The sequence below is a fragment of the Girardinichthys multiradiatus genome, chromosome 13 (genome assembly GCF_021462225.1).
Source record: "Girardinichthys multiradiatus isolate DD_20200921_A chromosome 13, DD_fGirMul_XY1, whole genome shotgun sequence".
Lineage (NCBI taxonomy): Eukaryota > Metazoa > Chordata > Actinopteri > Cyprinodontiformes > Goodeidae > Girardinichthys > Girardinichthys multiradiatus.
Window position 1 is genome coordinate 2,468,752 of NC_061806.1, and position 26,816 is coordinate 2,495,567.

The window sequence follows — 26,816 nt, forward strand, 5'->3', positions numbered from 1 at the left end:
AGTGACCTGAAAGACCTGCTTAACAAGAAAAAAAGAGCCTTCAGATAGGGAGACAGGGAATTATTAAGGAGAATACAGAAGCAACTGAAAGTCAAGATAAGAGTCTGAAGGCCTGTGCAGAGCAGCTCCATGGGATTCTGCAGCACCTCTTCAACTTTAGCCTGGCCTAGAAAGAGGTTCCAGTGCTGTGGAAGACATCTTGTCTTGTACTGGTACTGAGAAACTCACCCATCAGTCCTCAATGACTATAGACCTGTTGCCCTGACATCCCACATCATGAAGGTTCTATAAAGACTTCTGTTGGCCCACCTGAGTAAGCAATTTGCCAACCCCCCTTTCTGTTGTACAACAGTGCCTTCAGTCAGAGGCCTCCTAAGATCTGCTGTAAGACAGATCACCACAGGAGATCCTTCTTGCCCACAGCCATCAGCATCTACAACGGCTCTTTGAAAAATAAATCTGCATACAGGCATGCAAGTGAAGTGGGGTTGATGGAAAGAATCCAGATAGCTCTTACTAGGAGGGCAGCCAGAGGAACAGTGGAAAGGAAAGGAGAAGGATTCGGGTAGATTTTCTCCAAACAGACACTAGGAACAAGAAAACGGACCACTGTAGCCCAGGACTCGGACGTTTAAGGTAGGATCTAGTTTCTCATATACCAACCTACACACAGTTCTGTAGATATGACACACACAAAGGACAGACAGGTAGGTGAGCGGTGGCAGCAGAGCAGTGGACTGATGAGGTGGAGGATTGAGGAACATGGAAGAGACTAACAGTGATGGACCCAGAAGGCTGTAGTGGAACTCCCAGAGATGAGGAAGCCAGCATGAAACCCTGGAAGCCCTTCTGGACAGGTTTTCTGCTCGAGTGAAGAAAAGATTCAGATTAGATCAGGTACTAGATAATCAACAGCGCAAAACAACAGTGGGCCTGATTACTGCGCTACAAGAGCAGTCAATCTGGGGTCTCTCTGGTTTCCAGCTCCTCTTTATGCTCCAGGTTATTAGTCTTGACGAACTGCTGCTGTGGCCCTATGCCTACACAGACACAACCAACCTGCACACAGCTCTATGAGTATGACTGTCCAATAATATGTGTTGAAAACAAATGCAAGAATTAACCGATTTCAGAAGAAACAAATTAAATTACTACGAACCGTTCTCCTCCAGTGCTGTCGTATTCAACAACTACAAGATGTCAGGGCTCAGAGACCAGATGCGGACATATCAGAATCAGAATCAGAATCAGAAAAGCTTTATTGCCAAGTACGTTTTTGGACATACAAGGAATTTGTTTTGGCGTAGTCGGTGCAATACAGTACAAATTAAACAGTACAAACATATCTACAATATAATATAAATATAAGTGCACAGTTTTAAGTGAGTGAGAGTAAATATAGAGCAGTATAAGATGCAAGAGCAATACAACAGTGCAGGTGATCATTGTGCAAGTAAAGCAGGAGTCCAAGCTGAGCGTTAATGTAACGCATAGAGTTACAGGTTACAGGTGTCCTGTCAGCAAAAAAAGGGGGGGTGTGGGGGAAAGGGGGAATGTCAGGGTGGTTTCCGGGCTTTGTTAACCAGGCTGGTGGCAGATGGGAAAAAACTGTTCTTGTGGCGTGAGGTTTTGGTCCGGATGGACCGCAGCCTCCTGCCAGAGGGGAGAGTCTCAAAGAGTCTGTGACCGGGGTGGGAGGGATCAGCCAGAATCTTCCCTGCCCGCTTCAGGGTCCTGGAGGTGTACAGTTCCTGGAGCGACAGTAGACTGCAGCCAATCACCACATATCATATAGGTTGGCAACCGCCTGGGGCCCCCAACCAGTAAGAGGCCCAGCTGGTTGCCTGACACCCTAACAATACCCAAGCATTAATAATGCATCTTTGAGATAAAATGATTATAATTTACAATCAAACCAATAACAAAAAATGTGACAAAATGCATGATCGACTTCTGCTCCCCCCCTCTTGTGATACTAAAATGAGCTATTCTGTTTTTGTTACATAAAAAAATCTAGGAAGTGCAGTGTGCTTGAGCAAGAGGCCCATTGCAAGTGTGGGCAGGGAACTGGACTGGCTGAAGAAAGAACAAGTGAGTGCCGAGGAACAACAATACAAGGAGGAGGATTCACATGATGAGGTATGATTGATGGTTGTTGTTACAGTGCAGACCACATAGACAAATGTGAGAGTTTTGGGAATTATTTTCTGCATTAATTCTGGGTAAAGGGACCCACATCGACAGCAAAGTGAATACAGCTGAGACAAACTGTAGTGGTATGTTTATTTTTTCTCTATCAAAACATGAAAGGTATCATTCCCCCCACAAATCCCATCACCATTTGGGATGTTAGATTAATTATATCAGCAGAATGTGCTTCACTTGTATCTATAGCTCTAGGACCTCTCCCCCTACCTGTGAGAGAAGCCTTTAAGTGTTTAAATGACTTAAAACATACCTGAGATTCACCATGTTACAGGACAGTCTGTTTTCCCCTTCTCTTATTGGGATTGAACATGAGGTCAGTCAAACAATGGACATGGATGCACTAATAGAAAGGTTTACAGAGGTCAAAGCATGCAGGGTTAGATTCAACTAGTGCTATCAACTGTGCCAGCCTGCTATAAAAAGTGACAGAATTTAAATCTGCTGTAAATGCCAGCCAGCTATATGATTAAAGCTGAATAGACAATTACTGATCATTAATGCCAAAAAATAAACAAGAAACAACATCTATCTGAAAGGGGCCATGAAAAAGAGGAACAGACAGTTACAAGAGCATAGGGGAAACAATAAAGGAGAGGAAGAGGAATGAAGGGACAACAAATAATTGCACAATACTTCTCTTCTTTTGATATGGATCTACACACGTGGACAAAATTGTTGGTACCCCTCGGTTAATGAAAGAAAAACCCTCAATGGTCACAGAAATAACTTGAATCTGACAAAGATAACAATGAATAAAAATTCTATGAAAATGAACAAATGAAAGTCAGACATTGCTTTTCAAACATGCTTCAACAGAATTATTTAAAAACAATGAACTCACGAAACAGGCCTGGACAAAAATGAAGGTACCAGAAAATAGTGTGACCAAAGGGACATGTTAAATCAAGGTGTGTCCATTAATTAGCATCATAGGTGTCTACATTCTTGTAATCAGTCAGTGGGCCTATATATAGGGCTACAGGTAGTCACTGTGCTGTTTGGTGACATGGTGTGTACTACACTCAACATGGACCAGAGGAAGCAAAGGAAAGAGTTGTCTCAGGAGATCAGAAAGAACATTATAGACAAGCATGTTAAAGGGAAAGTTTATAAGACCATCTTCAAGCAGCTTCATGTTCCTGTGACTACAGTTGCACATATTATTCAGAAATTTAAGATCCATGGGACTGTAGCCAACCTCCTTGGACTTGGCCGCAGGAGGAAAATTGATGACAAAACAAAGAGGCGGATAATACGAACGGTAACAAAAGAGCCCAGAAAAACTTCAAAAGAGACTAAAGGTGAACTTCAAGCTCAAGGAACATCAGTGTCAGATCGCACCATCCGAAGGTGTTTGAGACAAAGTGGACTTAATGGGAGATGACCAAGGAGAACACCATTGTTGAAAACAAATCATAAAAAAGCCAGACTGGAATTTGCCAAACTACATGTTGACAAGCCACAAAGCTTCTGGGAGAATGTCCTATGGACAGATGAGACAAAAACTGAACTTTTTGGCAAGGCTCATCAGCTCTATGTTCGCAGATTGAAAAATGAAGCATATGAAGAAAAGAACGATGTCCCTACTGTGAAACATGGAGGAGGCTCTGTTATGTTCTGGGGCTGCTTTGATGCATCTGGCACAGGGTGTCTTGAATCTGTGCAGGGTATAATTAAATCTCAAGACTATCAAGGGATTCTAGAGAGAAATGTGTTGCCCAGAGTCAGAAAGCTTGGCCTGAGTCACAGGTCATGGGTCTTGCAACAGGATAATGACCCAAAACACAGCTAAAAACACCCAAGAATGGCTAAGAGGAAAAACATTGGACTATTCTGATGTCGCCTTCTATGAGCCCTGAACTAAATCCTATTGAGCATCTTTGGAAGGAGCTGAAACATGCCGTCTGGAAAAGGCACCCTTCAAACCTGAGACAACTGGAGCAGTTTGCTCATGAGGAGTGGGCCAGAATACCTGCTGAGAGGTGCAGAAGTCTCATTGACAGTTATAGGAATCGTTTGATTGCAGCGATTGCCTCAAAAGGTTGTGCAAAAAATATTAAGTTAATTTTTGTCCAGGCCTGTTTCATGAGTTTATTTTTTAAAATAATTCTGTTGAAGCATGTTTGAAAAGCAATGTCTGACTTTCATGTATTCATTTTCATAGAATTTATATTCATTGTTATCTTTGTCAGATTCAAGTTATTTCTGTGACCATTGTGGGTTTTTCTTTCATTAACCGAGGGGTACCAACAATTTTGTCCACGTGTGTATTCTAACTTTTTGACTTTGCTTTCTAATTTGTATTGTTTTTGCCATGTCTGTATGCTTCTATTTGCCTTTTTGCCTTGCCATCTTTATAGCCAAAAATGTCCCGCTACGAGACAATAAAGGACATTCAATTCAAATCGAGAATAGAAAAGAATAGTATATTAATATTCCAGGGAAAGGGGTATAAAGGAGGAGACCGAAACAGGGAGCCTAGAGAGCAGGAAAAAGTACATTTTATTAGTAAATTATTATCACTATTCTATACATGTTGCAGTTAACCTGTCATGTTGTCATGTGATTCTCTCTTCCGTAAAACAAGACAGAAGACACGACTTCTTTTATAGAAGTCAGTTGAGGATATATATGATCACTTAATTCAGTAAAAACACAGTAAAGCATAGTGAGGTCATCTCCTCCAGTATTAACAAATTTTATGTCTTTTTTATCCAGCTACATTCTCTATCCACACATTACAGAAGACCAGTAAGTACTAATTGTTATCTTTACTAAACTATTAACAAAATGAATAATATCTGCCAATCTCATTATCTATATCCGTATATTCCTCCCATCCCCTCATACATGTATGGCTTTATATGACTCCTATCATGTTGAATGACTTTGATTTTTATCTTTACATTTTTGAACATTTTATAATTGTAGATCCATTTATTCACTATCCTGTACCTTCACATTCATATGTTATGTAAATAACATTATGAATTGACAATTTAGAAAGGTAAGGCAAATTCCAAGATTTACAGCTAAAACAACTTTTACAGCTTATACAAGTGTCTCTCTTGCCAGGCGTCTTGCTGTCCGTCACCTTTCATCCAGTCTGGTTTCCTGTCCATATCTGCAATGGGCCACCATTACGATTTGCACCTCTACCACCTCTCAAACACACTGACTTTTCCACAGTGCTCCAACTCCGCTCTGTCATAGGAGTATCCAACATGACTCTAAAAGAATTGTAATATAAAGTAATTAAAAACTGCTAATTTAGGAATATATTATTTTTTTACTATATTGTTCACTTCTACCTTGTTATTATGAGCTTGTACACAGTTAGTGGTGTTCACTTTTATCATAATCAATAATACAATAAAGGTTTTTCCAAAGTATTTTATTCAGTAGCTGTGTATTATTAAAGTAGGAATTTGATAATGTCTGGTTCACAGAATTCCAGTATACATATTGTGGCAACCCTACCGGATCTTTCCCCCTCAGGGCCTACTGGTACACTACGGCAGACTTCAGGGAGGGCCAATTTTCAACGGTTTGACCGAGGCCCCAAAATAGCTAAGTCCGCCACTGTCAGAGACACAGCAACAACGGTTTTGTTTGACTCTGGTGCTGGCAACAATTATAAATCCAACAACAGATATTCAAGTATTTTTTGTAAAGGTTGTACACAAGTAATCTTCAGCAGGTTTTGAGACTGGGTTTCAGGATGGCACTAGCAAGAGAGGTAAGTAGTTAATCTTTGTTGCAGGAGATGATGAGAATTAGGCTAATATTACAGCTTGATGCTTTCTGATACTGAAATGACTGGAGTTCAAGGATGTTGGGACCACAGAGCCATGGGTTTTCAACACTAAAACTCCGGTACATACTTTCCTGGAACCTTTCAAAATAAAGTGCATTAACCTTCTTCCTGCACAGCCAGGAAAGGGGGTAACTGCGGACTTCCTGTGGCGCCAATACCCAAATAAAAGCCCCACCTTTCCACAAGTCTTTCTCATCCACACCGATGACCATCGGGTCAGGAGGGAACACAGCGCGCTGAATGTCTTTTGCTGGCAAAAGGACATAAATTCAACTGGATCCAAGGACCGATCATTTGCAAAAGTTAAGTAGAATGAAATACTGTCTGTGTATCCGGTATTTTCATTCATGAACGGGGAAATTAAGGTGTAAGAGTTGCTTACATTTTCTCTTCGAGGCCCCACAGAAGCAAACGGTGTTCCAAGAGAAGCCGGTGGAGAAGCTGTTTCGACAAGCCGAGTCTGGAGGAAAGACGACGGCCGCAACCGTGTTTACGGTAACGAACAGCTGGTCACCTTCTGATCGGGAGAAACTGAGGAAGTTAGCGGGAAGCTAACCTTTGTTCACAGAACAAACGCACCTTCGGATCGGAAGAAACTGATGAAGTTAGCGGGAAGCTAACTCTTTGTTCACGACGGATATCTTCTTCAAACTTCGCCCTTGGACAACATTCCCTCAACAGGTTCAGAGGTTGGGTTTTGGGCAGATTAACAGATTGGTTTAGGATGAAATGATCTAAACGTTTTCATGTTATGAAGTTTGTTTTGTGGAACTCGGCTATCTTGGTGCTAGCATGCTACCTGTAGCACCCAGGCCGGTTCGTGTTCTTTGTATGTTTTAAAGCTAAGATAAACTTTATTTAAAGGGTGGTTTTAACCAGAACATTGCTCATAACGCGCCGTCAGGGCTTATGCATTTAACCCTGGTATTTTAAAGGTATGTGTTGATTCTGGCGCTAAACTATCTTCTAGCTTAGCACTTTAGCTAGCTTCTTTGTTAGCCCAACGGCCAGCCGGTAAGAACCCGTGTGCTAGCATTAAGGCTAGTCAACAGAAAGGTTGTTAGTTTTCAAGCTAGTGAATAATAGTCCCTGAACATCATTTACTAGAGTTGATAACTAAGTAAACACCATTTAGCCCCATTTCTCCAGAAAGATTTGGCTCTTTTCCAAAATACTCAATAATATTTCTTCAAATATTATTTTAATAAATAAAGGCAGTTAATTAGACACCGTTGAGAATTAGTCATCCAGGAGGTTGGTTTTATTCAGCAGATCATTATTTAAAACATAATTTTATTAAAATAATATTTAATCTGATCTTGCATTGTGAAGGGTTGTCTAAAGGTTGCTGATTATTTTCTAAGTTAGTTCCAAAACTAACTTAACTTCACTTCCAGATTCTTCAAGATAATCCTTGGTTCTCAAACATAAACATTGCATGGTAATGTTGCATCACTCTTTTTGGTCATGGTTCTCAATCATCTTTAATCAACTTGTTTATATTGTACATAGCCTATTAGTCTTTATTATTCTTTAATTCTGCTTGGTAGTTTAGTTGGATTGTTTTAGCATAGTAAAGAGTTTGTTGATTGAAATATGTTTGACTTTAAGTTGACTTATTTTTGTTAATAAATTCTTGTATTTTAAGAAATTGTGTGAATTCATTTCATATATGTGCAGAGTTTATGCTGTTCAATAATGTCAGAGCTCGTCTCACACCTTTCTATTCTGTCCTAATACCATCACCTTAATGGGGCTGGTATTCACAGGACAATCCTTAACAGACCGGAATATTATTTGGTAAAATATTAATATTAAAATATTAATATTAAATAATATTCTCAGATTCATATTTACAACAAGGAGAAGGTGAGCCTTTTCACATAGCTGAGGTTGACAGGTCTCTGGTGTTTAATGGTTCGGTGATGTTTCATCCTTTCTTCCTTCTGGGAAAGAGCTAGTGAGTGGAGAAGAGATGGAGGGTGGACAGGCAGATGAGGGGAGTGGAGGAAGAGGTAAGGACGCTGAGAGCAGTTACTAGGAGAACTAGTCTTACTCTTAAAGATTAGCAGGTGACTTCATGTTATTGTGGATCAGTTTCTAGTTTAATGAAAGGGGTTGATGGCAAATAAAAGAAAACCACACGAAAGAGAGAGTAGCAAGATACTTTTAACTGAAACTCCTATGAAAATGTTTAGAAAATAAATTTTTGTTTACCTCTTTATGAATAAGCTCTTAGTGTCAATAACTCATAAACCAAATAGCCACTGAATAGGTTTCAACATTTAACAGTATCACACGATATTAACAAAGAGCATTCAAAAACCTTTTACTAGAATAAGGTGCCATTTGGTTAAAGTTTGTAAGGCTAAACAAAATTGTTCAGAGACCCTTAACTTGTTCTAAGTTTTAAAAATGTTCCTTTCTGCTCAGATTTGGTCCTTGATGTTGTAGTTATGTCCCCATTGTTGTTTGTTCAGTGGTTCATAGGAAAAATGTACATAGCATTGGTACATAGCCTACATTAGCCTATTAAATGAAAGTAAAAAAAAAAATGTTGGTCTACAGGTTGAAACTAATGATGTTTAACAGTCAAAGGAAACTCCAACAAATGGGGTTTTGACCTTGATTTAAAAGAACTCAGGGTTTCAGCATTTTTGCAGTTTTCTGGAAATCCAGGTCATAAGAACTGAGTGATACTTCTCCAGGTTTGGTTCTGATTCTGAGGATGCAGAGCAGACTTGACCCAGAAGTTAACGTTTTTTCTCTGAGATGCAGGAAGCCAGTGTGAGGACTTTAGAACTGGGGAGATCTGCTCTACTTTGTTAGTTTTAGTGAGGACGTGGCAGCAGCGTTATGGATCAGCTGCAGCTGTCTGCTTGATTATTTAGGCAGACCTGTGAAGACACTGTTGTAGTATTCAATTCAACTAAAGATAAATACATGGATGAGTTGTTCAAGATTTTGTTTGGACATCAGTGCTTTAAAACTGGAAATTGTCTTCTGGGAATAGAAGGTCGACTTATGCTTGGTTCACACAGCAGGAGTTTTTTTCCGACTTTTGACCTGATCTTCCCCATCAGACATGCTGTGATTATCGGGATTCAAATTCAATTCCATTCAAAAATACTTTGTTAATCCCAAAGGGAAATTAAATGCTGTTGTATCTCATTATGTAGGTTTCTTCAAAGAGCCGTTGCAGATGCTGATGGCTGTGGGCAGGAAGGATCTCCTGTAGCGTTCCGTCTTACAGCAGATCTTAAGAAGCCTTGGACTGAAGACACTCTGTTGTTGTAGGACAGTCTCATGAAGAGGATGCTCAGCGTTCTCCATAATGTTCTTCATTTTATGAAGAATCCTTCTTTACACAATGATATCCAGAGGTTCCAGAGGAGTCCCCAGAACAGAGCCAGCCTTCTTTATCAGCTTGTTGAGCTTTCTTAATCCCTGGCTCTGATGCTGCTACCCCAGCAGATGATGGCAGAAGAGATCACACTCTCCACAACAGACTTATGGAAGATATACAGCATCATGCTGCAAACACCGAAGGACCTAAGCTTCCTCAAGAAGTACAGTCTGCTCTGTCCCTTCTTGTAGACGGCTTCACTGTTGCATCTCCAATCCAGTCTGTTGTCCAGGTGAGCACCAAGATATTTATTTTGCAGATGACAGGAGTCTGTCTTGTACTGGAAGTCTGAGGTGTACAGACTGAAAAGGAATGGTGAGAGTACAGTCCCCTGTGGTGCTCCTGTGCTGCTGACTACCTGGTTAGACACAAAACCCTTCAGTCTCAGTTTGTCAGGTAGTCTTTGAGATCATTGAGGCCTCCATCTGAGTCTTCTGGAGTTTCTGACAAAGCAAATCAGGTTGAATTGTGTTAAATGCACTGGAGAAATCAAAGAACATGATCCTCACAGTGCTGCTGGCTTTGTCCAGGTGACAGTGGGTTTGATGAAGCACGTGTATGATGGCATCTTCAACTCCAACTCCACAGCGATAAGCAAACTGAAGGGGATCTGGATAGTTTATTGTTTGCTTACTCAGGTGGGCCAACAGGAGTCTCTCAATGACCTTCATGATGTGGGATGTCAGGGCAACAGGTCTATAATCATTGAGGACTGATGGGTGAGTTTTCTTTGATACCGGAACAAGACAGGAGGTCTTGCACAACACTGGAACCTTCTTCTGGGCCAGGCTAAGGTTAAAGAGGTGCTGCAGAATCCCACAGAGCTGCTCTGCACAGCCCTTCAGGACTCTAGGGCTGACACGATCTGGACCTGCAGCCTTCTTCCAATTTAGTCTCTCCAGTTGCATCTTCACCTGACTTCTTGTGACACACAGGTGGAAGGGAAGTGATGGCTCTTAAGGCAATCTTATGAGATATTCCTGCTGTGTGTGGTGTATTAAGAGTGATCTAGTCTGCTCTGAAGGACGGCGGGACTGCTCGAACATCAAATCAAGGATATACAACATGTTGCATTTTCTTGGCCTGATATCCTACCGTGTGAGGTGTTCCCCAAGGACAAACGGGCATGCAGCCTGTTGAATGTGATGTACAGCCAATCAAAAAGCGAGGTGAGGAAAAAAAATGGAAAGGATTTACTCTGAACTCACATTTGATCTCGAGAGGGTTTGCGAGATTTCCCATCTGACATCTAAATGTTTGTGAATGAAATCTGTTTGTGTGTGGTGCGGTGTACTCGCTGTGTAGCTGGACACCAGACACTGTAGGACGAAACCTGTTATATCTATGATTTTTTTCATCACCAGTGGGGTCTCTTGGGTTTTGAAAATCAGCCAAGAATTTAAAAATCTTGAAGTGTGAACCAGGCATTAGTGATTGTCTTTATGTGGCTCTGAAGGTCACTACACCCAGATTTCTGGCCTAATCTGTGTTTTCTAGCTTGTTGTACTTGAAGCTGTGTGCTGACTCTTAAACACTTCTTCTTTGGCCCAAAAATAATTACTTCAGTTTTGTTTTTAGTCAACTAAAGAAAATGAATGGCACATCCACATATTGATTTGTTCTATGCATCTAACCAATGCTTTAATATGTTCATAGTCACCTGGTGACATTGTAATGTTTGCTGTGTGTCATCTGCATAGTTATGATAACTTTTCTTGTTGTTTGTTATAATCTGAGTCATTGCCAGGATCTTGACCTCTCCGTGAATTCTTTTCTTTGGCAACGAACAGCAAGCTGTTTGTTTTTCTTGCAATGATGCCAATGATCTGTCCCGTCAAACCTGCTTCCTCTAATTATATTCTAGTTTTCCCAGACTCAACAGACTTTTATAATAACTCTTCTTTAACTCTGAGTCTCAGAGTGTGATTCTGCATGTGGGTCAGAAGACTTTGAGAAACATGGCACACTCAAATTCATCTAACCTGTATTCTTAAATATTGTCCAGGAAATGTAGGAATTTCCATAATTTGTTTTTTAGGAAACACAAAAGTTATTGTCATTTGACTCTTACATGAGATTCCTAAAAGTAAGGAGACTATTTCTGAACATAAAGCTTACATTTCTTTATAATTAATTTGTGTGTATTTTCCTAATGATCTGGAAATAGTACAGGAGCTGGAGAAATTGTTGTCTAGCCTTTATTTCTCCCTAACCGCTCATCTCTAACCTGAGCTTCCTATATTGAACCTATGTTGAATCCAACATATTTTCTGTTTCCCATAATTGGTGCATTCTTTAAAATCGTATTGTAAAACAATTCTGGTGGGAGAGATAATTCTGCTCCATGGTTTATTTGAATCATCTGCTGCCTGGTAGTTTATTAACTGATCATGATTTGGTCCACCCATAGCAGGTCAGTCAAGTCATTTTCTACCACTTCTTCCATAGTGGGTCGCGGGGAAGCTGTTGCCTATCTCCAGCAGTCTATGGGTGGGAGGCGGGTACACGCCAGTCCATCGCAGGGCAACACACAAAAAACCATGCACACACAAAAGGGCAATTTAGGGAGACCAATTAACCTAACAGGCATGTATTTGGACTGTAGGAGGAAGCTGGAGTACCGGTGACATCCACACATGCACCAACATGCACCAACATGCAAACTCCATGCAGAAAGAGCCCCAGCTGGGAGTTGAACTCAGGACCTTTGTGCTGCAAGGCAACAGTGCTACCAACTGCGCTACCGTGCAGCCCCACCCATAGCCCATGGCGCCTTTTGGAATTGATGCTGACATTGCAGAACTAATTGGATTCCAGCCAACAAACATTTTATTTTCAATGAGGTTTGAGTCGCTCTAGTTGTTGGTTTGCTGTAATTGACTACAAACATCCCTCGTGGTGTGTAGATAAAGTCTCTCTATTCCTATTTGTACTACTTTGCATATGTATTTATGGGAGGGGACCAGGCGGTTCAAGCGCCACATGCAGCTATGCCAAATTCACAGCAAATTGTGATGTATTAAGGCTACGTGTGTGGTGGCATGTCTACGCACAGTTGCTTACATCTGACTTTTTTTGTGTGCTGCAAGTTTCACATATTCTCTGTACCGCAAACGTTTAATATAAAAGCTGTGCACACTTTTGTACATGAGGCCCCAGGTGTCTAGAACTGTGAACCTCGCACTTTGCTGCCCCACAATATAAAGATATAAAGCTTGTTAGATAGCTCGAGGTTTAACATAAATAACTGCAATATTTAAACCTGAATGTAATATTAGCCACATTGATATAGTTTAAAACATTATTTAATTAAAATTATATTTTATCTGATCTTGCATTGTGAAGGGTTGTCTAGATGTTGCTGATTATTGCCTAAGTTAGTTCCAAGACTAACTTAACTTCACTTCCAGATTCTTCAAGATAATCCTTGGTTCTCCAACATAAACATTGCATGGTAATGTTGCATCACTCTTTTAGTCATAATTTTCAATAATCTTTAATCAACTTGTTTATATTGTACATAGTCCGTTAGTCTTCATTATTCTTTAATTCTGCTTGGTAGTTTAGTTGGATTGTTTTAGCATAGTAAAGAGTTTGTTGATTGAAATATGTTTGACTTTGAGTTGACTTATTTGTATTAATAAATTCTTGTATTTTAAGAAATTGTGTGAATTCATTCCATATATGTGCAGAGTTTATGCTGTTCAATAATATCAGAGCTCGTCTCACACCTTTCTATTTTGTCCTAATACCATCGCCTTACTGGGCTGGTATTCACAGGACAACCCTTAACAGACCGAAATATTATTTGATAAAATATTTAAATATTAATATTAAATATTAAATAATATTTTCAGATTCATAATTACAACAGTTCTAAGAGATTTGTATAGGTTGCCTTAGCCAAATTAGTTAAAACAGCGCCTTTGGGCCTCATGCTGAGTCACTAAAATAAACCTAACCCATATACCAAGAGCAGTTGTAATATGAGGGAACGAGCAGCTGTTAACAGAAGTGACTGTCGAGGAGTGGATGACTGCTGTGGGCTTCTCAGTCGTCCAAACCACCATTTGAAGAAGGGCGAGACTTTTGGATGCAGTCTGTTAGGGCTTAGGCGTGTCATTTCCCGACACCAGCTTAAACAGAACTTTCAATAAACCTGTTTAGTAAGATCTTTCAGGTTTAGGGAAGTCTGGACCCATTGGATGGAGAGCTGGATTGAGCAATCCCCTTAGAAATAGGGAAGTAGGAGGGAGGGGCTAGCTCATCAGACAATGAAAATGTGCATTGCTTGGATTCAGTGATGCAACATGTACTGTGCTCTCACCTGGGGACTAAGTTGCTTGAGTCGTGGACCTGCTGGCTTGCTTTCGATTAGTTTGAACTGGATCACTGGTCCCAGAACCGGATCATTTCTTTGGTCATTCTGGATCTGTTCTGGTGTCAATTGGATGATAGGCATGTCAAAAGTCATATCTGCAGATGATGCTGAGACACACATTTACCATAACACACTGGACTTGTCCTGATGTTTCACAGCTTCTGTAGTTGCCCCAATGACATCACATGGCATTTCCTCTGAACACTCCTTCATAAAAGATTCCACATCTAAAGGCATTCTGGATAGACTATCTGTGTCAATATTTTCCTTTCCAGGTCTATATCTCACGGAAAAATGGAAATCTCCCAACTCTGCAACCCAACGGCATCCTGTTGCGTTTAATTTGGCAGATGACAACACATATGTGAGTGGGTTGTTGTCACTATAGACTGTAAAGAACGGGGCATAATATAGATAGTCTCTGAATTTCTCTGTTATCGCCCATTTATGGGCGAGAAACTGCAACTTCCCAGAATGTAAATGATCATTTTTTCCTGCAGCAGTTAATAGGCAATCACAGGCTTTCCATTCTGCCGCTGGTACAATACAGCACCCAGTCCGAGATTGGATGCATCCGTGTGAAGGACAAATGGCTGCGAGAAGTCTGGAAAGCCAAGAACTGGGGGGTTGACAAGGCAATCAATGAGTTGTTCCAATGTTAACTGGTGCTTTTCAGTCCACTGAAGGACTGTGGTGGATGGGACAACTCTGTTGCTACTTTTTGCTGGCCACCTCTTTTTGCTCTGTAATATCTCAGTTCCTGTAGGTGTTTTTAGCAGGTCATATAAGGGACTAGCAATGCATGAGAAGTCCTTTATACATTGCCTGCAATAGCTCAAAAGTCCAAGAATTGCTCTCAACTCACCAACATTTGCAGGATGTTTATGCTTTAGGGCTCTTACAGCAGCAGTCTCAGCTGGGTCAATCCTGTTACCTTCAACAGACACGATCCTCAGCTTTAAACAGGTCACACTTTTTAGGTTTTAACTTGATCCCATGCTGCCTCAGGCTCTGCAGCCCTGCTCGGACATGGCTGACATGATTTGCAAATGTTCTGCTAAACACCAGAATGTCATCAAGATATGGTACACACATGTCATCCCTTAGATCTGCTAAACATTGCTCCATGCAGCGCTGGAATGCTGTGGGTGCATTCATCGGGCCAAATGGGATTTGTATCCATTCATACAGACCCCAGGGAGTCACAAAGGCAGTTAAATGCCTGCTATCTCTGTCCATGAATTCCTGCTGATATGGTTTTCCCTGGTCCAGAAATGAAAAGAAGGTGTTTCCTCTCAGGTTATCCATTATATCTTGGACTCTAGGAATTGGGTGAAAGTCAAGATGTGATTTTTAGTTGAGCTCTCTATAATCGATACATAAACCCAGGGTGCCATCTTTCTTCCTGATGCACACAACAGGCGAGGAGTAAGATGATGTGGATTTTTCAACCCACCCTTGCACTATGAGATCCTGCAGATAGTCTTTCATTTCTTTGTACAAGGATTTTGACACAGAACAGTATGTTTTTGATAATGGTTCAGCATCCTTCTGTAAAATGTTCATTTGCAACTCTGGTATGCAACCAATATCTTCATCAGACTTTGAGAAAGACTCTGATTCTTCCCTTAACATCTGACTTACTATTTTTCTCTGATCCTCATCCAGGTGGGTCAAATCAACGGGGGGATCCCACGGTGCATCTTCAGGGGCACTTTCACTGGTTTTCTGGGCCTGGATGTGATTGATTGATAGATGTACTTGTTGGTTGTTGGGTTGTGTTGAATAAGTCAGCTGAGTACACAGACGTTACAGACTGCACAGCTCCAATGACTGTTCGGCCTGGAAGTATAATATCATAGTTGGTGGTTTTTAACACTTACAACAAGCTTTGTGGCTGTTTTTGTCTTAACTGACACAAGGGTATCACAGAATTCTAGTCCTTCAGGCAACTGTGGGTTCACAAGAGGCTCAAAAAGCTGAGCTTTATCCTCCCTAAACTGTGGAGCCTAAATATGACACTCAATCTGGATAACGCTGTGTTTCGGCACACTGACTTTCCTCCTGACTGTCCTCACACGGTCTTCACATGTTTGACCAGCTGACAGCAGAAAAAAGGCTTTTGCTTTGTTATTTCTCAGATGAGGGAATGCAGTTCTCGCTGCGGTGACAAGTTTGTCCATGTATCCATAATTAAATTGGCTTTCCTGGCTGTTCTGCACGAGATGTTCAATTACATTGAAGCCAATAATTGGACGTTGCTGTTGGTTGCCTTTCAACACAAGCACAGGTATTAGCAGCTCGTCGTCCATGGCAGTCAGCTTGAAAGAGACTTCCAGCCAGCCAGTGTATGGCATGTCAGGACCATTAGCTGCTTCAATATGTAATGGGTCTAGAGCAGTGGTCCCCATTCCCCGGACCGTGGATCAATTGGTACCGGGCCGCACAAGAAATAATTAAATATTTCCGTTTTGTGTATTATCTGAGTCAGAACAATCTTTTATGTTGAAAAACCTCTCAGTTACGTCTTTCGCGCCTACATTGAACCCACAAGCTAGCAAAATGACTAAGGAACAGATGTCTTTGGGAAGTTTCTTTGTGAAGGGGAAAAGGCACAGTGAAGAGACAGGAGAAGAGCCCACTTCCAAGAAAAAGAAAGATTTTAACAGACAATACCTGGAGTCCTACTTGAAATATGGATTTATCCCAGTAGGTGATTCCCACATACCAAGCCCGCTCTGCATAATATGCGGCGACCGGCTCGCGAATGAGGCAATGAAGCCTTCAAAACTGCTTCGCCACTTGGAGACCAAGCACCCTGGATTAAAAGACAAGCCCCTGGAGTATTTTAAAAGAAAAAAAAAACAGGAACACGATGGACTGAAGAAATTACTGAGGGCCACCACATCAGTAAATGCAAATGCACTGAGAACATCGTACTTGGTGGCTAACCGTATTGCTAAGCCTAAAAAGCCATTCACTATTGGTGAAAATATTGCCCTCTACTGAAGACATCTGCTGTGAACTTCTAGGAGAGGCTGCTGTTAAAAAGATCGCACGGGTGCCTCTGTCGGCTAGCACCGTGACTCGGCGCATTGAAGAAATAGCAGAAGACATTGAGACACAATTGTTGGAGAAGATTAGTACATCATCGTGGTACGCCCTCCAGGTTGACGAATCTACAGATGTTGAAAACAAGGCAATTCTACTTGTGTATGTGCGATATCTTTATCAGGAGGATGTGCATCAGGATATGGTATGTGCAGTATCGTTGCCAACCTACACCACCGCCACAGAACTGTTGAAGTCGCTGGATGGTTATATATCAGGAAAACTGAAATGGTCCTCTTGTGTCGGTATATGCACAGACGGAGCTGCTGCCTTGACCGTAGGAGTGTCTGGTTTAACTGCTCGGATTAAGAAAGTTGCACAAGAATGTGAATCTACACATTGTATCATTCACAGGAAAATGCTGGCAAGCCGAAAAATGCCACCAGAATTGAACAGCATATTGAATGATATTGTTAAAATTATTAATCACATCAAAGCACAGGCCCTTAACTTGCACCTGTTTGAGCAACTTTGTGAGGAGATGGACACAGAGCACAGAAGGCTTCTCCTATAAACAGAAATAAGATGGTTATCCTGAGGGAAATCACTGGCCAGTGTTTGAATTACAAGAGCCGCTGCAAAGTTTTCTCTCAGAAAAGAAGTTACCGCTGGCTGGACATTTCAGTAACGAGCAATGGGTCGCAAAACTGGCTTACCTGTGCAACATATTCAACCAGCTAAACGAACTCAATCTGTCACTTCAAGGAAAAATGACAACTGTTTTCAAGTTGGCAGATAAGGTAGTTGCATTTAAAGCCAAATTGGATTTGTCGGGACGGCGTGTGAACAGAGGCATATTGGACATGTTTCAAACATTAGCGGGGATTTGGGCGATACTAAGCCCGAGCCGTCATTCTCCCAGCTAGTCTCAGCAGGCACACCAACATGACGGTTCAACCCCCCACACCCCGGGCCGCAGTAAAAATATCAAGCGATGACCGGTCCGCGGTGATATAAAGGTTGGGGACCACTGGTCTAGAGGGTCCACTAGCTCAGTAACATCTCAGTTCAGTACCTGCAGTTCAGGTAGGTGGTCTTCTTTCCAGATCTCATCTATAGCACACATTTGTGAACCTGTGCCCCAGAGTGCTTGAATATTCTGTCCATTCAGGCAGCACTCAATAAGACATTTTTTCCCTACTAATTCTCTTACAGTTTGATCTTTACCAGTGGCTTTGATCTTTTTAGACTCAGATCGTTCACATGGCTGTCTGACCTGTTGTCTAACACCTGAACATGAATGTGGCTTGCAGTCAATTTTGTGAGCAGGCCAATGCGTTTTCTGACACGTTCTTGAGCAATAAAGTGCAGTTTTACAACTTGAACAGCATTTTAATTCCTTCTTCACTCCCTTTTTTTCACAGTTCACACAGAAATGGGACTTAAGATTAGCTTTAGCTGCCCCGTGTCCCACTGAGGCAACCCTACTTAGTTTAAAGGTCCCCTAAGTGTAGAGTGTGCTGTTTTTTCTGCTCTACAACCTGCCCTGAAATGCTAAGTACTCCCACATTTGAAGCAATGCTGACAATATTCCTCATTGGCTTGAACAAAAGCAAAGCATCTGGGTTGTGGGCATGGTTTTTGGTAATATCGGTGTGGAGCAAACCTTTGTTGAAATTGTGTGGTCTCTCTCATCCGTCCTGGACCATACAGAGGCCTGCACTCCTGTAGCAATTCTGGGTGCTGCTAGGGGTAAAATGGCAACATTGGTGACATAGACCTGAAGGACTGTTCTGCAGATGAGAACACTGGACTGGCAGTAGACACTTGTTCTGAACTTTGTGCGGGTTGCTTTGGCAGTGCCATAGTGTTCTTTGGAATCATGTCTCTAATTTGGGACACTTCTGTCTTTTAATAACACCATGTTAGAACGCATCTCTTTGATTTCAGATGACACATTGGGGGACATATAAAATTGGCTTTGCTGGTGGATGGTTTTGTTTCCCTTTGCAGCTTACCAGGCTGAACAGTACTCACACTGGTTGGCCTTTGTGGGACAGCATGCCTCTTTTTGTCCTGCCTCTCCTTTTCATTTGTACAAGCAGTATTTAATCACCTCTGCTTTCTTTACGAACCGTCTGTTGTTCGGTACACTGAAACCAAAATGTCTCTTATACCGATGAAAAACTTTTGGGAGACTGAATGTTCAGACATAATTTATTAGTCCATGGTTTATTGATCATCATAAATTAGACAGACCTGTCCGAGCTGTACCCCTCCTCTTAATGACTGCTGGACTTAGTGGCCAACCCCCCACTACCCTTCCAGGATCAGTGGGAAGGATGGATGAATTGAACAATATTTATACGAACCAGAATAAATTTTTTTCAGTCTGGAAAATTGAGATGACTTTGTTATGAATGGAAATCTGTTCTTTGGTTCAAAAAACATAAGACATCTTTCAAAGCTTCTTAGCCATTTCTGATTGTTTTTGCATGCAAGACATGGATGTGTGAGCTAAAATGTCTAGGATTTGGGTTAAACATTTTTCATCCAGACTGGCATCAAGCTGTGGCGCATCAAGGTGTGGATCATGAGATGACAAGCAAGAGCTTCAACATCAGAGATATCTGCATAGCAGCAAATACCTTTGATTCAAATTCAGTATCTCTTCTTTATTTTATATTTTATATGTATATATAGTAGATTCTGATCTGGTTCAGGTATGGCAAGCCAGTGGAGGAAGGAGACAAAATTGGTGAGTAGGTTGAACAGTGGTGTGAATGATAAGAATGAGTCTGGTTGTTGGGCTTATTAATGAAGGTGATGATCCAGGCTAGGGGGAGATAATGGAGTCCATGCTGGCTGTCTGAGCAGCAGGGTGAGGATTAATTCATTGGAGGGCGGACAGGTCTTTCCTGAGGAAGGAGCTGACGACTAGGCTTGGGTGTGCCGGACGTGAAAACAGAGATCCAGGAGGTTATTGTTCTGCTGAACTGAGCCAGAGTACTTGAACTTCATCTAGGAGAAGAACCAGGAACCTTCCAGGAGAAGATCAGGGTTAGGTTTCTCAAAAAACACAGTTTGTAATCAAAGAGGTCACAAGGAGGGCTAGAGGTACCACTAGAGTTGACAGTCAAATGCCCGTCAGCCAGCTCCTCTTAAACTCCAATGACAAGCCCGATGAAATGGAGGTGCGATCACCCCAGCAGCTCAGCTCCGCCCACCAACAGAACCTCTCTCCGGAAGACAGAAGCAAAATACAGACAACATACACCTGGATTCTTGACAGTATCAGCTCAGTGCAGGGCTAAGGGTTAGCAAAACAATTCTTTGCCACATTTTTCATGCTTTTAAAAAGAAAAGTATATTTCTCCATAACAGAATGTGGCCTAAGAATGTGTTTACAACAGTATGAGCAACAGCTGTCCGGGATGATTTTGGCAGGTTTTCACTGACAAAGACAACACAGTTTTGCTGTCTGCAATTTCTTTTGAAGATTTTACAAGCTGGAAAACCAAAAAGTGACAAAAACAAACAGTTCTATTAGGTTTCTTGGAGATGGGACTTACTCTGATGAATTGCAGGTGTGACCACCGGTGTGACCACCGCAGCAGCTCAGCTCCGTCCACCAATGGAACCTCTCTCCGGAACACAGAAGCAAAATACAGACAGCACACATCTGGATTCTTGACAGCAAAAAAATTGCACTTTACCAGGAGTGTGTAAACTCTTAAAGCCACTGTACATAACTAATAAGGGAATAAAGCTGTGACTGGTGCAGAGAGGATATTCAAAAACTACATTATCAACTAGTATAAACATGTCATGATTTGAGGGTGTTATGGTTTTTGTTTGGGTTTTAGTTATTCTTATTTCCAGTTTACGTTTTTGGGTCTTGCTTGTGTTTTTCTGGCTGGGCTTTAGTTTCTTAGTCTTGTTCATGTTCTGTACATCATGTTTTCCCAATCAGTTTTGTATCTTTGGATCTCTGTTTTGCCCAGTTATGTTTAGCTTCTCCCTGTCTCTGTCAATCATAGCAATCAGCTTCATTCAGTCCACCTGCATCATGTAGTCAGTCTTCTCGGTTCACCTTTACCATGCTCCATATATACACCTTTGTTCTGTTTACTCCTCATGGAAACATTCACTCTGTGATCACTCTGGTCATGCAAAGCCTGTATTGCCAAGTCTGTCCTGTTCATGCTAAGCCTGTTTTTGCCACCACCTGCTGGAGTGAGTTTAATTTATTAAATCTTCTTATACATTAGGAAGCTTCCTACTCATCTGCATTCTGGGCTTCTCCACCACACCAGCCATGACAAAACAATAATAAAGAAATATCCAGTATAAAATATTTACCTGTAAAGTTGTTTTAAAATATTAATTTCACAATTTCTTTGTTTTACTAATTTAACAGTTTTGAATACAAAAGTAAATAACAGCATATTTACACCCATGTTTAAGGTGAGGCTTGTGCCTTTAAAATATGTAGAACGTTCTAATGCTGTACTTGTTAATCTGAGCTCCTTTCGTTCAACACTCTTTTTTTCTTTCTCACACTCGCTCATTTTCATTGATCTGTTTTTTTTGTTGTTGTTGTTGTTTTGGCATGTCAGCATGAGTTCTACAAGAAAATGTCCCTGAGGCTAAAGAGAGTGGCTAGAAGCCAGACAGCACTAAAGAGTCTACCCGATTACTGAGTCACATACCTTCTTTAATAATTCTTCCATTTAAATTACTCTCATGGTTATAAGCTCACTGAAAATGTTCCTTGGTTAATATACAGGTTCCCTGCCATACATAAAAGTTCCAGTCAGCTGCCTTCACAGAAACCTTCACACCAGGTCTGAAACACCCTCTTGCTGTCTCAGTGTGACTTGTATCAAGACTGAGATGGGGTGAGATTACAGGTAAACCAGTGCTACTACACATTTGAGCCACTAGGAAGGCAATTAAAATCCCAGGTTAGTAAGTAATTGTGAAGTAGTGGGTAATGCATGCAGTCCTTCCATATAACCAAAACTGCTACTGTCACTGTGTTGCACCATTATATAAACTCCATTTCTGTAATCAGGAATTGTTGCAGGATGCTAAATGCTGCAGTCGTTGACTTGTGAGAAGCCTAGGTAGCTTAGAGGTGCTTGCCTTCACTGGCATGTTATTTTGCCAAGAATCTAATGTGACTACTTCATAAATTTGGTTGGAAGTAGTCTTCTTTCTCCCAGGTATAGGCTTGGGGTCCTAATGAAGCCTTTTTTTAATCATTGAGTCTGTGAGGAAACTGTGAGGAAGTCTACATCCGATTTTTGTCATCACACTCAGCAAACCAATTTTGACACCACTAATAATTATGTTAAAGAAAACCACAGCTTGCAATACTGTTACAGAGAGGTTAAGCATTTTCCTAACAACCTTATTAGTGACCTAAAATAATATATCTCTGGATGTTATCAAAAATGGATAAAAGAGACTACAGAATCTTGAACATCACTGGTCACTGGTGGTATTACACAAAGTCCTAGCATAGGCCATGTAATAGCCTACTGATGGGATGCAGTGTTATTTTCCTGATGTACATGACACTGATTTTAATGATGCATAGCCTTGAGACTTGGCGAACGGGTCCTTTTTAAATGACAAAAGCTCCTGATTGTGATATCCCTCCACATTTCCTTACATCATTATATTTGAAATTACTTTAATAACTTTATCTTTTTCCAATGTGTCCAACAGGTTCAAGGGAGGAAGGAAAACAAAGCATTTTCTAAGCACCTCATCTAGCTTTACATCCATTGCTTTAGATTTTTTCCCTGTTACTGTCACCAGTAATGCTAATAAAAAATGAATTATTCTCATACTAATGGACCCAGTAGCGGAAAAGGCAAGTGTTTTTCCAATCTTGTCCTCCCCCCACAGAAGTAACAATCAACCTCTAGATGAATTAGCATTCAGCATCAAATCTCACACAGAGTGTACTAAGCCCAAGCTGCATATTGTTGAGGGGATAATTGCTGCCTTGCGGAGGTTTGAAGTTGCTTGCTGACTGCCTGAATGACAATGATACATACACATACATGAACAGTAATTACTATCAAGCACGTTAAGACATACATAAAGATTGAGTGACACTGATAATTAACACACATGCAGCACATGCACTCCTCTTTCTTATGCTTTTCAAAGGAGCCTGTGTACACCACAGTCAAAATAATCCATCTCCATCATGTCGACACAGAGCACTGTCACACTTGCTAATTACTCTTTAAGATAATCAGCCTGTGTGGCTCGAGATGCGGCTCCCCTCTTTGGCTCCGTAGCTCTGTATTCTCGAGGAAAGAGAGTTTTAATCTGAGGCGAGATCAGAGCTACTGGGAGCAGGAGAAGGAGGGATGGGAGGCGGATGGAAATGAGAAGGAATTTGGGCATCTTAACAAACTCTTAATTACGTTTTCTATCTTGTGCTTGTGGCAGGCATAAATGGCAGTCCCCAGGGAGCCTCTGATCCACTTTCTGATCTGCACAATTCACAGCCGAGCTGCTGATCAAAAAGATGGAGCGGCCTAGATGCTTCAAACACATGGGACCTTTTTCCAGCGTGGGACTCGAAGCTTGTCATTGAGCGGAAGTTTGAATTGTCAAAATTCAGGCTAAAAAAATGAGCTCTCTTAAAAGACAGTGAAAAAATAGAATTTACAGAGAGACTGTGTGTCTTCAAATGCTCCATGAATTGATAATGAGCATCCAAGCGACGTGCTGCAGGCGTTTGTCCCATATATGAGGCGGAATTCATTGGAGATGACCTCCACCCACATCGTTGCTGTTCTAATATGGCAGGCGAAGCTTTGATGTTTGCCATCAGCTGAATCCCTGGGGAGATTCTGCTGTAATAAACCACAGCAGCGAGCCCACTAAAACATACTCACCAGCAGGAAGTCCTTTCAGCCCTTACCAGCAGCACTCTGGGAGCTACGTGGAGTTACATGGCCACTGAAACTTGATTAATTCCTGGTTTCTCTGTTGTCTACCACTGCTTAATATTTCTGATTATCTCACAGGTGTGTTTCAGTATCATGTAACAATATAAACCTAGCACAGAAATGAGGAAATTTGTGTATACTTGAATATTTACTTGTCACAGTGCTTCTTAGTATGAGATTCTATACCAGTGGAAAGCCTGTATATTTTTCTTGAAAATGACACCACATTTGTTAGGAAGGTACATTTGTAGTTTGAGGAACTCAAACCACAAATGCATATGTATATATAAATATATCAGTGGCGATTGCAAGGGAAACTCAGCTTCCCCTAAAATGTCAAAAAATAAGTGGTCAAATATATACTGTTGTGTGTACATATCATTGACTAAATATGTGCTACAACGCACTCAACTTTTGTTCAGAATCAGCTTCTTATCACTGGTAACGACGAGGCTTTCCTCTCACTCATCCCGCAGCTTCACAGTGCTTTAAACAGTGAGTTCAATAGCGAAGCAAAAATGCTGGGCTTTGTCCCGCCCATCGGATGCTCAGCGTCTCTGGGGGTCTATGGGGCAGTGGCTGGCCTGGACGCCCAGGTTCTGCATGATGATTGGATGATCTGTCTGAGGCTGAATCCCTTTTTGATTGACAGCGAAATCAGCGATCTTGAAATTGAGCTTCCCCTCCTTGAAAGACCAGTATCCGCCACTGATATATATATACATACATATATAACCGGCACTGGTTCAACTCCTGGCTCAGATGACCTTTGCTGCATGCCTTCACCCTCTCTCCACCCCACTTCCTGTCTGCTAACCTCTGAAAAATGAAGGCAGCTAATGATGCAAAAAAGATATTTTTGAAAACTGTATAGAGGTGCATTAATATAACTTGGTTGTAGAAATAGTCAAGGTGGGAGAGAGGCAGAGTGTGAGGGAGTGCAGGTTTTTAAGTTGCTGTCACCTGGCTGTCATCGTGTCTGTCAGAACAAATCCATCAAGCTTCTGACATGTCAGGCTTCCATTTGCATGAACTACAGCAGGAGCCGTGCTTATTATGCATTCTGTCTCACACTAACTTACCTCTCCCTTGCAGATGAACTAACTAGCATATTTTAAAGAATGTCATAAGCTGGAGATGATGGAGAGCTGTTTTTGGCTCTTTTAATATGTGTGTGTGTGTGTGTGTGTGTGTGTGTGTGTGTGTGTGTGTGTGTGTGTGTGTGTGTTATTGTCAGGGTTAGGGCATAGAAAGGGTTGAAAATGACTGAAAATCAATGGAAGTCAATGGGAGTCAACACATGGTCCTCACTACACAGTCTGGCGGTGCAGACGCTGATGCAGTCATTCCCCCAGTGAGGAGGCTTCCACTGGGACAGGCACGGTATCGGGTTGCTAACGAGCCTCATAACACAGGCGATAGACTGGAAACACATTAAAACAGGAGAACACACATGAACATGCATACACAAGTGACTACACCTAATGAAATATGTTGATATAAATCACTATAGCTAACTGAAAAGCATTATCTGTTGATAAAGTCTTTGTAATGCCTACTTTGGCCATTTGCATGGAATCTTCTCACAAAGCAACAAAGAAGTCAACTTTTTTTACTGTATTTTAAAAAAGTATTTCTTTTTAAATTTATTGTCTATCATTTATACTAATTATATGCTTTTTTGGAAAGAATAATAAGATGTCTAAGATGCAGAAATAAACCTTATTTGCTTTTTCTGACAAATCAGATAAATCATTAATGAGGCACAGAGAAGTTTTTAAAGGTGATTACTTTAACATGAGAAAGGTGTAAACAACAAGATAGCAGTTATTTTAAACATGTCAACCTTTGGCGCAGCTGGTAGGTTAAGTCTGATTGGTTGTAATCTCACCACAGTCTTTGGTTTTGCCCTCTGTTACTACATTCAAGGCCCCCGGAGAACCCACTCTTGAAAAACAAGTCATTACAAACTGTGTCATGCAGCAATGGAGGGAACCAGGTGTTTCTGACGTTGCTGAGTGGATGCCGGAGTTCACTTTGGTGAGAGGGCCACTGGGAATGGTCAGACAGAATGCTGAAGATCTTCTTTAAAAGTTTCAGTCATGTTTCTGGATATAGCTAGCTCTAAGAACACAACTCATGGAAAACAATGTCCATAAATTAATATAGTATGTTCTCTAAAACCTGCAACTGTTTTCTTAATATAATATTTTCACCTTGTTCTCACATGAACAAAAGTCCTTAGGTTTCATGTTTCTGAATATATTACAATTATTTTTTTGTTTAATCATGTGTGTCATGATCTGCACCTGTTTGTGTTTCTGTTTTTGCACTCACCTGTATTAACTTTTGCATACCCATAAACACTGCACAATATGACAAGATATTCTTCAGCATTTAATAAAACTGCCACCCAGTGACCAAGCTCATCAGGTGTGGCACCCAGAATACATGGAAAAGAGGAGGAGAAAAGAGGAGGAAAAAAAATCTCTTGATTGAAATGTGACTTTGGATCACATCAGCCTTATCTCATATCACATCAGGGTCACCAAAAGTATTGAGTTATAAAAACACTCCACAAAACGTCTTTTCTGCATAAGTAGTTCATTGGAGATAATTTGTTGTCATATGATGCTCATATCTTTGGGTCAAACTATATCATGCACAATGCAGCTCACTGGTGTTTGAAGTCCTAAGAGTATTCACTTCACGGCAGGTATTCTAGCACTACCGACCATCATATATACGTGTGTGTGTGAATGTGTGTTCCTGTCTTGGCATCACAGTGAGAACCATTTTCCCGATTTCACCATCAAATTGAGGACCGTTTGTACCAAAGTGAGGACATTTTGAAGGTCCTCACGACCTATTTTGCTAACGGTTAGGTTTAGGACTAAGGTGTGAATTGAATTTAGGTTAAGGTTAGGGTTAGGCATGCACTGGTAATGGTTAGGTTTAGGGTTACTGTCAGGG

General features: G+C 41.1%; 2 long non-coding RNA genes across 2 annotated transcripts; one reads left to right on the forward strand and one right to left on the reverse strand.

Moving 5' to 3' along the window:
• The first annotated feature begins 1,857 nt into the window (after positions 1 to 1,857).
• LOC124879512 lies at positions 1,858 to 5,520 on the forward strand. The gene is made up of 4 exons (XR_007041043.1): positions 1,858 to 2,139; positions 4,927 to 4,959; positions 5,140 to 5,215; positions 5,284 to 5,520. It is a non-coding gene; the product is annotated as an uncharacterized LOC124879512 (long non-coding RNA).
• A 13,475-nt stretch (positions 5,521 to 18,995) lies between these two features.
• Positions 18,996 to 24,052, reverse strand: LOC124879511. The gene is made up of 3 exons (XR_007041042.1): positions 20,436 to 24,052; positions 19,985 to 20,103; positions 18,996 to 19,904 (listed from the first exon to the last, which is right to left on the reverse strand). It is a non-coding gene; the product is annotated as an uncharacterized LOC124879511 (long non-coding RNA).
• Between the last annotated feature and the right edge of the window lie 2,764 nt (positions 24,053 to 26,816).